This window comes from Cupressus sempervirens, chromosome 1 (genome assembly GCF_028749045.1).
Source record: "Cupressus sempervirens isolate cs-2001-9-10 chromosome 1, ASM2874904v1, whole genome shotgun sequence".
NCBI classification, from domain to species: Eukaryota; Viridiplantae; Streptophyta; class Pinopsida; order Cupressales; family Cupressaceae; genus Cupressus; species Cupressus sempervirens.
In genome coordinates this window covers 892,288,736-892,302,451 of record NC_143118.1, presented here as the reverse complement: position 1 = coordinate 892,302,451, position 13,716 = coordinate 892,288,736, and the positions used below count along the sequence as shown (strand labels likewise).

At 33.6% G+C, this 13,716-nt stretch overlaps 1 pseudogene; it reads right to left on the bottom strand.

Annotated features, from left to right (window-relative positions):
• Nucleotides 1–11,919, bottom strand: part of LOC149580726 (ATP-dependent zinc metalloprotease FTSH 2, chloroplastic-like) — a 60,254-nt pseudogene extending 48,335 nt beyond the window's left edge.
• Between the last annotated feature and the right edge of the window lie 1,797 nt (nucleotides 11,920–13,716).

The window sequence follows — 13,716 nt, the reverse complement described above, 5'->3', positions numbered from 1 at the left end:
GATGATAGATTTTGCATGTGAGCTTTGGTTTTCTTTCATGTGGATGCTCTATCACAATATGTCATGGAAGTTTTTTGGGTATAATACATACTCAGAGAGGCTTGCGGAGAGGTAGAAATAAATGTTGTTCATTTACACATTTATTTTATTATAATAAAAAGTGGAGGTCTTATATGTTTATTTCTCTACGAGTGAAGGTCTTATATGTTTATTCATCTTTGAAATTTGGGTGTTGTGTTATGTTTTTATCTTCTAGATATAGAGGAGAATATGTTTCCAAGCTTCCTATTGTCAATTTTATCATCACTACAACAAGGAGCCCATATTGATTACTGCCAATATAGTTAAATTTTCTTGTTATATCTTAGATGATTGTGCATCTCCCATCACTTTATAATCTCTTCTAGAAACTTTGAACTTTGCCAAAAAAATGCATACCATTCTGCAAAAAGATCAAAATAAAGAGCAGGGTACCCTTTAAGTATTTATCCAAAAAGAATGAGTCATTTGATATTGATTTTTTTTTAGAATGTAAAGATATGAATGTGATGATGATGTGATTAAAATCCAAGAATCAATAGTTCTTTTGTTATTAAATCATCATGCCTCCTGATGGGAGTCAAAATTGCATTCCTATTTTGAGTACCATTCTAAAATTTTGAGTCAATTTGAACCCTATAAGTGCATTTTAATTCTTGTGTACTTGGCTGTCATTTTGAGACCTATGAGATATTTTATGTTTCTATCATCTTCATTTAGTGTATTCATGTATTCCATAATGATAAAATTTTATTTTGAGTCATTCTATGAAGTTTCATTTTGAGCAATGTTCAGTTCTACATTTATGCTTAAGTGTCAAACAACAACAAGAGACCTAGTTTAGATTTGAATATCTTGCACCTAGTTATGTTTTATGACTCACCAATTTGGGAGTTTTTACATTTGAATCCCTCAAAGTTGGTTGTTTACAATTGTCATGGTGACATAAATTTCTCAAAAATCTAGGAAGCCTTGTTTGACAAGTTGTAAATTTGACCCAATTGACTGAAATGATAAAATTACTTTTGTATTATACTCTATAGGTCACATAGTTTCTATTTTTTAGATTTGAGCCTATGACAAATCTTTTTGATTAGTTTTCAAATGTGATTCCAAATACAACGCATGAACTTTTACTGTTGCCTTAAAGTGCAGATTGATCAGTACCCCTATTCGGGATATCATAACTTTAAATCCATAATATATGAGATCAAATGGATTGTACCACTATGTTCTACTCTAAAAATTATTTAAGTGTTCCAATTTTCAAGTCTTGACGAATCCATCTGTACACTTTACTAGGTCCATTCCATTTGATAAAATCACTTTTTTACAAATGTTCCTTGTTCTACAAATCCAAGTACCTAACTTCACACACTTGCCAAAAGCACCCTGTTATCTTCCATAAGCCCAAATCAAAAAATTATATTCTTCCCATGATAGTGAATTAATGCCCTAGTTTTCAAGCCCTAAAGTACCTGTTTGACCTATTTTAAGAGCCAAAACCAAACACATTTTGTGGTTATCTGACACATTTACTTGCAGGAAATTTCACAACGGTAGCTTTGACAGTCAATATATTTTGACCCAAGTGTTGACATGACATGAAATTTGACAGGGTGCAAGGATGTGGAAGAAAGAATCAACATGTCAGCTTTCAAAGCCCTGTTATATCTTTCTATCAATTTTTATGGCTAGTCAGAGGACTCCTTGGCATGAAAATATCAATTTCCAAATAAGAGGTGAAATGAGTTTTTAATGACCAATCAGTGGTCAAATTTTATTTAAATCTATACCAATTGTTCATTGGATCAATTTTAGGGTCAGGTGTTTCAATTTGATTTTTTTCTTTTTAGTTGGACCCACTTTGGGGGCTCGACTAATTTCACAAGATTGGTAAAGCCTTGAGAGATTGAAGAGAGTTTAAAAGGGACTATAATATCTATTATCATTATATGTCTTCGGCACTTGTCATTTTCAAGATTAAATTGGTAAGTGGGATTTACTCATGATGAGCCACAGAGAGTTTGAACATTGGAGATAGTCAAATCTTTATGACAAAACTAAATGTAGGTTACTCATTGATTCAAATGTTATAAAATTAATGGAGCATTTGGCATAGTTGACTTTACATGTCTAAGGAGAAATGAATTATTTTCCAACTATATGCTTGTGTTGAGATGGTTTTGGAGTTTATGTTTGATGGCTATGTATTTTTGTGAATGAACCCCATGATACAATCAATGCCAAAATGAAAATCCCAAGCCCAAAAGGTATTAAAGAGTGATTTATACCATGTATGGGCATCCATAATGTATCCATGGAGTGATTTTGGTTGTTTGAATCATTGGAGAATAACTTTTAGAGGACAATCAAATTGTCTCAGATTACCATGTCATAAAATGCACATAGTCGTCAATTGAGGTAGTTGGAAATAGTTATGAAGAGTAGTTCATGGCATGGGAGGCATTTGATAAAGGGGTACAATCATTACAAGTTAAAGTTCTTAGCTTTCATCTTAATCACAATTGTAATTGAGCATGTACAAGATTTCAGTGAGCAGATCGATGGTAAAGGAAGTGTAGCTCAAGGTGGATGTAGTGTTGAGCTACAACATGATGGGATAAGTTACTATTGGCTTCAGCACATCATAATTTTCTAGATCATATAATTATGTGCTAGATGCTTGGGATCCAACAATGGTAGAATAAGAGCCTCACTTGCATGTTGCACATAAGACTAAGCCTTGCAACTACGACATTGAAGGAGGAGCAAAGCTCCATGAAAAAGCCAAATGCAGAACACTCATAGTAAAGAAAAAATGTAGAACATCAACGGCATTAAAGATTTGTAGCCCATGGAAGGGGAGGGAAGAAGGGTGTGAAGGTACATGGAATGAAGAAAGACATGCAAGAATGTGGCAAATGTGGCACCCCAACATGGAGATTCAGTAGGGACTCCTTTTACAACGAAGGCAAAGGACTACGGCTTGGTTTGGAAGGTAGGAGTAATGCTTCCTATCAAAACAACTATTGGATATCTAGACATTCACCACTAGATATGTCATCTTGATAGAAGAACACCATTATCTGAGTGTCTTCCATTGATCTTTCATCCTGCACAATCAAATTCCTATTTTTTTCAAGAAGGTAAGTCCCACATTCATGAGGAGATAGTTAGTTTTAATCTTCAAATATATGATCATGAGATTTTATTGTGCCTTATGAGACATGATGAATTTTGAAGCCATAATGCTCATACATAGAGGGGTCCACTAAGGTCAAGTTGGAAATGAGGTCAACGATGTTTTGACTGACTGAGTGTAGGAAATAAGGGGACCATGTGGTAGATTTAGGAGGCCCATCATAGGATCGAGAGGCTTAATTTGAAGAGGCATGATGTCATGAAAACCATGTGATCAAGAGATGAAATTTGAGAGACCTATGATGCTATGACGAGGAGGCCCATTGGGAGATTAGAAGATATATATTGAAGGTGTACGATGTTACAATGATCATGAGGTTAGGAGTCTTCTAGAAGAGACTTAACATGCTACACCCAAATTGTAAGATCAGGACTTCATGTGATTGGGAGGTCACATTTTTATTCTTCCAAAGTTATGCTTGGGAGGATGCAGGGCCTGCCTGGGTGAGATGGCCAATGAGAATCCACCACCTAGCATTTGGGGATTGGGAAATGAGGTAAAGAGAAATAAATTTAAATGCAAATATTGTGCGCACATTCACAAAAGTTAAAAAATTGAAAATTTGAAGTGAATTCGATTATTTATATAGTTCAAAGTATATAACTTTTAAATTTTTCAACTTTAATGTCTTGTTCATGGCCCTTGGCCTGGTTTTTCAAACCAACAGCAAAGGCACATTTTTTATCTAAAGTATGTAGTATATTGTACTACCAAAACTAGGAGAATATACATTTTTCATTTCTATGGTCAGATTTTGTACAGGTCTTCAATGGTAAATGTTATAGGCAGTTTTATGATTTTAGGGAATTCTCAGTGATAATGCAGATTTGTTGGTTTAGATGAAATAGAATCATATTATGATCAAATTGTGATAAGATTAGATGCACCGATTGCTATAAATAATTGGAATGAATGTTTTAAATGGGCAATTGGAAGTGATAAAGTTTTGTCAATAGCAGTAGTTGGAGTTTTACAGCAAGGGCAAATGAAGACAAACCAGATCAATGAGATTGAAAGATCTATGCATTTTGGGTGTGTATCTAATTTTCCTTCAAAAAGGGGGTTTTCTCATTTATTCTAAGAATATTTTTTCTATATTAGTATTAATGAGATATGATTCATGTTTGATGAGAGAAGAGACATTTAATATAGTAGCAAAAGGAAGAGTTTCAGTTCTACACTTGGCAAGATTAGATTTAGATCTTAGAGTCTTCTCCTTTTCTATATATTTCTCCTCTTTTCTCATTTTAAGGGTTCCAATTATAGTTCCATTTGATGCAACTATGAGACTATTTTTCTCAATATTTTTCTACTATGAATAATAGTTGTATTTACTTTTGAAGTAATTAGTTATACACTCATCTATTGTGCATCCTCTAATTTTTTGCATACACCATGATGTATTGATTTCAAGGAATTTAATATAAATCTTTATTGAAGGTTTCATTTTGGAATTTGTCTCTTTTTTGTGGGTCTATAGTTTTCTGTGATGTATGCCCAAAGCTCTTATTGTCGATTTGTAGCTTGGATTTGAAGTTGTATGCCACTATGTATCTGGTTGGCTTAAGGACCTGAGTAACTTGCCTAATATACATTGACATAATTGCAGGGATCATAGGAGGATGTGATAAGTGCAATTTTCATTCTAAAGATAGATGTTTATTTGCAAGATGAATAGACAGATAAGATATCTGAGTATATGAATATGTCTAGGGTATCCATGTGTGTGTTCTGAATTAGTTTATGCCCAATGGATATGGGACTAATCATCTTGGAGATAACATGTTATCATGGTTGCATACCTAGCTTATGTTGATATTCAAAAAATTAATCAAAGTCTTTTCCCTTTATGATTGAAGAGATGAAAAGAAGTTTCCCTCACTTTTTTTATCACATTCAAGAGTTTTGTTGTTGTTATTTCATATCCATGATTGTTTGTATAAGCATAGAAGATTCAGGGGGTTTTATCTGCTATATAGATTCAGTTATATGCTTTGATATTGGTACCATATAAAGAATCTGATCTACACCCACCTAGGTCTTACAAACCCTAAAGAGAAGAAGGAGAGTAGACAACCTTATAGTTGGCCCTGGTGTTTGAATAGGTACATTAAAAATGGGAATTAGCTGCCCCTAGGTGTATGTGTTCTTATTACTGGGTTATTAAAAAATTATTAATTCATTCCTTAAAATTGATAAATGATATTTTGTAGGATGAGTATGAAGGTTTCAAGAAAAGGATAAGAAAAACATTTTTTTCCTAATTTTACTTCTCATCACAGTTTTCATGGTTTTGTGTATATAAGTTAGGATGTTAGAAACCATACAAGTATAGTATAGGTAATAGGGAGAGAATGATGTTAAAATGACTATTTATAATGTTTTTATTGTATAAACTTTAATCAAGATAGTCAAAGATTCTCTAGAGGATGAATATCTCACACTATTAATTCTTTATATGTACAGGTTATTCATCAAAACAAAATGGTTCATGACAAGAAAGTTGATGCTCTACACCACCTGATATATGTTGCTAGAGAGAAATGCCCCAAGGTTAGCCATCACTATAAGGTTGGCACCATGAATTTCATGGTTAGTAGATTTTTTTTATTTATCTTTCTAGAACTTATTTTCAAAGTTTCTAGTATAAATTGTGATTGAAAAAGTTTTTGAATAACTGTTTGGAAATTTTAATAGTAATGTCAACAATTAAGAATAACATGAAATATATAATATTGTACTATCGACTATGATAGGTTTTGATGGTATTGAATATATATTGTTTCTTAACAAGATTTTTATTGATCTAATGTGATGTTGGGTTTTCAAGAAAGAGTCTCAACATTGATGAAAAATGCTCCTTTCACACTAAATCTACTCAAGGGACCCTACATTGACTTCTCTCTATATTTCTTTGACACCCCACCTCACTTGAACCATCAAATGAGCATTATAATCTATCATTTGACATTTCATTTAATCATTAATGAGATTTATTTCACACAGGTGTGTCAAAAACCTCAATCAATAGAAATTTTGTTTATTTTTTGGAAGTTTCATATACTGCTATAGTTATAGTGATTAGGCTTCATGAGTTAGGATACACTATAGTGATCACAGTATGGTCAAAAGAGATTTTGGGTACCACATCACTATATAATATAGTGAACTCTTCTACCACTATACTAAGAAGGCACAATGTCGACATAGCAATAAGCGATGAGGAAATTATATCACTATGACATATAGCGATCCATTTTATTGCTATGCAAAGAAACTGCAAAAACAATATAGAAATGAGTGATAAAAGAGGCTTATCACTATAAGATATAGTGATCATCAACAAATAAAAAACAAATATAATCATTACAGCGATGAGCAATGGAGATGTTGTATCATTATAAGTCATGGTGATGAGTGTTTGTGATGATTAAAAAGGAGAAGATATTGAAAATGCATAACAATTTCATCCATATTTTCATTATGTAATCTGATACATTTATACGATATGTGTTGAATGTTTTTAGATAGCTTTAGTTTTATCAAAAAATGTATTACAATTTCATCCATAATTGGATATTGTTATCAGGCAGTTAGGTTAGGGTTAGTATCTTGATGAGTGTTTTTGGTCATTATGAATATTATCGAAACCTCATTAAAATTTCATCCATATTTTGGTATTGTTAACAAGTCATAATATCAAAAATGCATAACAATTTCATCCATATTTTCATTATGTAATCTGATAAATTTTCATGTATAACAATTTCATCCAAATGCTACCTTGACTTCTCTATATATTTCTTTAACGCCCTGACTCACTTGAACCATCGAATAAGCATTGGAATCTGTCATTTGAAATTTTGTTTAACCATTAATGAGATTTATTTCACACAGGAACATTGGAAACCTCAATCAATAGAAATTTTTTTTCTTCGTTCAATGTTTCATATACTGTTATAGTTATAGTGATTAGACTTCATGAGTCGTGATACACTATAGCGATTGCAATATGCACAAAAGAGACTTTGGGTACTATATCACTATAGAATATAGCGAACTCTTCTATCACTATACGAAGAAGGCCTAATCTTGACATGGTGATGAGTGATGAGGAAAGTATATCACTATAAAATATAGAGATCCATTTTATTGCTATGTGAAGAAACTGCAAAAACAATATAGAAATGAGCGATGAAGGATGCTTATCACTATAACATAAAGAAATCATCAACAAATGGAACATTAATATAATCATTACAACAATTAGTGATAGAGATGTTGTATCACTATAAGTCATCAACCAATATGTCATCATGGGTTTGACATCCTAGTCGATCAAGGGCCAATATTGGTCAAAATTTTGACCAAAGCATTGACCAGGATGTCTTCATGGGTTTGGCATCCTAGTCAATGCTTTAGTCAAACTTTCAATGAAACTTGTTCAAAATTTCAAAAAATGGTCTCATTAACAAGGGAGGCCATTTTTAAACACATGCATCTTCAAAATTCTGACACCGACAAGAATTGGTCAAAGTTTCAACAAAAAAAATAGCAACAAAATAGTTTGTCAAAAATTTGACCAACATGAGTCCAAAATTTGACCACTTTTTGTCGAAAAATGAGTCAGGATGTACTATTGTAACCTACACTAAATAAAACTTAGCAAGCCAAAAAAATATTTACAAATATATACAAGAAAGAAAACTTACCTTATGAGATGATCAAGAAGGAAACTCGCATAAAACTATTCACTGGCTAGGAGAAGTATGTGTCATTGAGTGAAAGATGTATTCCTTCATGATGCATCCACACATTTAGGATTAGTAGTTGAACCCACCAAAGAATCACTACATGCACAAAGCCTCAACAAATAAAGTCTTTATTTGTAATCTCCTTTATACAAGATGCTCTATGTTTATGGTTCGTTGCAGCTCCACATTTTTTATTTTGCATAAACTTGATCCATTAATTTGTAGATAGTCTTCCAACATAATTTCATCTAGATCAACTTCATGTTGATCAAAATATAAAAGGCTGCAAGTTGTATTGAATTTGTTAAATATGGAATCAACCTTAAGAAATAAAGGTAGTAATTTTTCATCATTGATCACTCCAAGTTGTGAAACTTGGTCTAAATCACCTTACTTTCAGCAATCACTTTAGCTTGTTGATCTATTTTTGATGTCTCTATAAAATTCCCTTCCTTAGAGGCTAAAAAATAATTACCCATGGTTTGCATGTAAAGATCTTCTTCTATGCCACCATGAAGACTACCTTTAATAGGAACAAAAGAAAATGATTTTTTCATAGGTTTATAACCACCCCAAGCCTTAGGTTTGGCACATAAATTCCATTCCTCATCTTGTTCACAATATATTGTTTGGCATTATTTCCTCCTACAAAATCATTATGAAGCCCACATTTTTCTAAGCCTTCCAAATCTTCATTATCGTGTAACTCAAAGAGAGGATTATCTTTTTTTTCAAAGGCTTCACTAAAGTTTTCTGGTAAGAAGAGTGGATTAAAAAGAGGTGAAATATACCAACATTTTCACCCATGGTTATTCCATCTTCCTATTGTTCATTTTTACTAAATGGCATACCAATTACAACCTCCAATAGTGATTGAAAATCATTTATATCAATAGTAATTTCATATTGTTCCATACTAATGAGAGATTTTTTTCGTTCAATAACTACAACATTAATACTTTTACCAAGTGATGGATGTTGTAGTGATCCCTATTGGTCACTCAATGAGCCATAGAGATGAAGCCATTACAACTCTTTATACTTTAGAATGGTAGTGGAAACTAGTTATCAAAAATTATGGTTGGAAGGGGATTCTTTAAATATTATTAATATTCTAAATTAAAAAAATATAGTGATGTGGAATATTGAACAAAGTATTCTAGAAATTAAAAATCTGATCAATAAGTTGGATAATATCATAATATCTCATAATTACCAAAAAGGAAACAAAGTGGCTGATTGGATTTTCCAACAAAGTAGTGAATGTGAATAGTAAGTTGGCAAGGATTGAAAACCTTAGCAAGGGGAGTTAAAGGCAATCATTAATTATGACATGAATAATGCAATTGAAGGAAAATTTATTTGATATTTTGAAGATTAATATGGAAAGTGGTGGCATTAAGGAATGGTATTATCATTTTTTAAGGGAGAAAATTTTCTTGCATTGACTGATGGTCTCAAATGTGTTAATTCTTACTATGTTGAAGGACTAAGACACAATATTCTAAGTGTGGCATAATTGAACAACATTAGATACAAGAAAGAGTTCATGAATGTGAAATCCAAGTTTTTGGATGGTAAAGGAAATCTAGTTGGAGCTAGAAATTGGACTAAAGGTAATCTATTCTATCTAGATCTTACTAAAAGTTAAAGCTTTTTGGCACAAGTAGAGGAAAGTTGGCTATGGTATACCAAAATGTGTCATGTAAATTTTGATAATTTGGTTACCATAAGTAAGAACAAAAAAGTAAGAGGTATTCCAAGACTTAAGAAACCTAAATTAGCCATATGAAAACAATGTCAGATTGGAAAAATGGGCAAGACTAGCTTCAAAAGTAAAAACTACAATTCTAAGAAGTCTTGGAACTAGTTCATACAAATCTTTGTGGACTAGTAGGTATAGAAAACTATAGTGGAGACAAATATTTCATTTTTCTTGTTGATGACTACTCGAGGATGATGAAAGTAATGTACTTGAAAAAAAAATCTGAAGCTTTTCAAAATTTTAAGTGGTATTTGACTAGAGTTGAAAAGAAACAAGAAAGAATTTAAAATTCTCATGTTTAGATGAAGGAGGAGAATTCATCTCTAATGAATTTGTTGGTGTAAATACATACTTTACTATTTGCACTTACTTAAGTTTACTTAGGTTAATGCATTAGTTTATTATTTTGCATTATTTCATTATTTTTATTTGTGAGACACTTAGGAGTTTGCACACCTTTTGAGTTGTCATGTAGACAATACAGGAGTACGCAACTCTATTTAAGCACATGGTGTCTACAACATTGTTTTGCATGTCGCACCCTTGTAGGCTTATCCTCTCATCATCGTACTTACTTCCATGCTTAATGGAGGATAACCCATATCTGGTGGACATGTGCTTGGTTGTATGACACATCATGGTGCTTATTATGAGACATTCTAGATGTATCTCAAAGGCCTTTATATTCAAGCACTCCTAGTGTACTCTAAGGAACAAGTTATTGAATACATTGTTATTCTTATCATACTCTATCTATTTTGGTCTACTGTGTGCTTGTGTTTGAGTTCTTAGTTCCTAGGTGAATTTTTCCCTTAGGCAAATTCTTACATGGTATCAAAGCAACTTGGAGATTTTCTCATCACAAGTCATTCGAGACCTCTTGCTTGCTTCATCACCTCAGCCCAAATCCGGAGTGCGATAGAAATTGGGAGTGTTCAACACCAGATTTGACCTTGCCATTACGTCTAAAACACTGAACCAGTGAAAATCAACTATAAACTTGGCTACCTTGGCCCAAAGTCGACTATGAGAAAAATTTTTTTTGCAAATCAGAACCCGGAGGCCCCAATTTGCAATATGGGTATGATCTTTTTCAGATTTGTAATTTAATTTTTCAGATCTTTTATTTCTCTATAATTTTTGTCAATATATTTTGCAAAAATTTTTTTGCCCTTTGGGCACACGTCAGAGAAAAAAAAATTAACAGACCTGGGTAGTGACACCCCAAATCTTCCATTTGGAAGGTTTATTTTATTTTTCACACAGGTCTTTTGTGGACATTTTAATCGGATCGGGTCATACAACCAAATCTGCAACGAGAAGCATCATTCCACATTTTGTGGCCACACAGTGACCTGCCCAACACCCTCCATCGGCGAACTTTCCTCACCAACCCAATGGCGAGAAAGACCAGGCGAGCTTGCCTTTATCGAACAGTCTGCGGCTTCTATATTTTGAATAGTGCTTGGCACCGACCCACATACAATGTGGGACTAAAGACTTTGAAATCCGACGGTCAATGAAGAAAACTTTGGCACTGTTCAAACAAACCTGGCATAGAAAATCCCACCTGCAGACTTTCCTTCTCGGTAGGTACACTATACACAATGATGTTGCAGACTAGTCTTGCTATTTTTCTGGTGATGAGCAACATTTTTGGCCTTTTTTTTTTTTTTTTGGGTGTAGCAGAGTTTAAAATATCCCACGCCCATAGAATCTAAAATTTTCAGCTACCTACTATTTTTTTGACACCCACGTTAGTTTTCCCGGTAGCAAAGGTATCGATGAAATAGTCCAATGATCATTGAAAACTCCAGAATTGACAGGTTAAAAATTTGAGGATTATTTCCTGCCTCGACAGCCTATTCTCATCCCACCATGGGACGGATTTCAAATTGTTGTTCCCTGCATCAGGTAGACACGTGGCAGAGGCCACATCATTCGCCCGTCTGACACGTCAACACTTTTGCCAGCAACCAAAATTTCTACGTAAGCCTAGTGGATAGCCGATCTTGACATGTCATCATATGAAATTTTTGATATGTGTGTGTCCATACAGTACAGACAATCCAGTCATCTACCACGTTAACCTCGGAGCTATTTTTGCTGATGTCACCTTTTCCTAAGGTTAAAATTGACGACCATTTGACCGTCATTCTTAGGCATTTTACAACTATGTTGACGGTCATTTGACCGTCAAATTTAGACACGCAATTTCTCTTTGAGACCCCTCTTCAGATTGCTTTTCAGTTTGGCATCCTGACTTTGCAAACCCATAACTTGGACATCCGGACTCCGATTTAGGTGCAATTTTTTTTGAAATTAGGTCAACTTTCCAAGATTTTCTAGTGGTGGTGTTTTTTTTTGGTTTTGGTGCATAGATTTTGCAAAAATTGCATTTTTTGGTGACTGCACCTGTATAATCCTACATTTTGCAACTTCAGAAGCTCTGTACGACCACATCTGGTCACTTTTTCAGCTTCCATTTTTTTTGAAAGTGTGTTATTTTTTGTCTACTTTCCAGATCTGAAGTCAAATTCTAAGGCTGTGTGGACCAATTTTTCACTTTCAGAATTAGGCCTTCTTTGGCATTATAAAGCTTCAATTCTTTTTCAGAATATTTGTAAATCTAAGCTATAGTTCTTAAGTGACAAATTTCAGCCTTATAAGGCAGTTGTAAAAGAAAAATCAGATAGTCCACTTTGTTCATTTTGACAAGTGGTCCATTATAAATGCACTACTTATAAAGTGCCACAAGCATCTTTTTTGGGGGGGTCTTTTGATTGAGTGAAAAGGGGGGGGGGGGGTGTACTTTATTTTTTGTGTCTTTATTTTGTGCTCTTTTCATTTTTTCGTCATGGTTTTTAAATGTCCTCCTCTAACTTCACGCAACTATTCTACATGGAAAGATATTGCATGGAGTAGATTAATCGAAAAAGGATATAGTCTTTATGTAGATGGTACAATTACCAAACCTACTGATGCTAAAGAACTCATTGAATGGAAAAGACAAGACCAACAGGCTTTAGGTATTATCAGGAGTTGTGTACATGGGGATCTTCTCTTTCACATTAAAAATTATTTAGAATCTAAGGAAGCTTGGGATAAACTTGAACAGTTGTATAGTAAAGTGGATGAAGAAAAGGGATTTCATATTGAAGATGATCTACTTCTCTTGGATTCTAAGAATTATGACACAATTTACAATTATATCATCAAATTCAATGAGTATAGGGCACTTTTGAAAGATTGTGGAAATCCCATAAAGGATGATAGGTTGATCCATCACATCCTGAAGAAGCTACCTTCTAAGTACGCCAACTTTTTTTCAAGCGTTAATACTCATAGGTTGACCATGGGATCTACTTACCAGAAGCCTTCTTTTCATGGATTTGTAGACATGTTGATTGTTGAACAATCTCACTTGGTGGATTTTGGACTTCTCAAGTCATCTAAGACCAAAGCCTTAGTGGCTAGTGATGATCAAAAATCTAGTCAAAGGGAAAAAGAAACAACAAGAAGAAATAGTGGAAGTAGAAAACACAATCTGAGACACAACATGACTCCTCTCAACAAGGTGGTTCTTCTTCAAACAAGAAGGGAAGTAATGAAAAGAAGGACAAACTCTTTTGTGCATACTACAAAAAGCCAAATCATGACAAGCATCATTGCAAGACAAAAAGAATCGATGAGTTAGAAAATCTACTCAAGAAGAACAAGATTCACGTGCCAGGTACTTCCAAGGATTCTACTCCTACCTCTTCAAAGGTTAAAGGTCAAGCACTTATGGCAAACACAAATTCTTCTTTGGAACGGATACTTGACTCAAGTGCCTCATACCACATGGGTTCTTCAAAAGAAGACTTTTCTTCATTGAAGCAGTCAAAGGTACCACACATCTTTGTGGGAGATGATGCTAAGATGGAAGTTGAAGTGAAAGGACATGTAGAAAT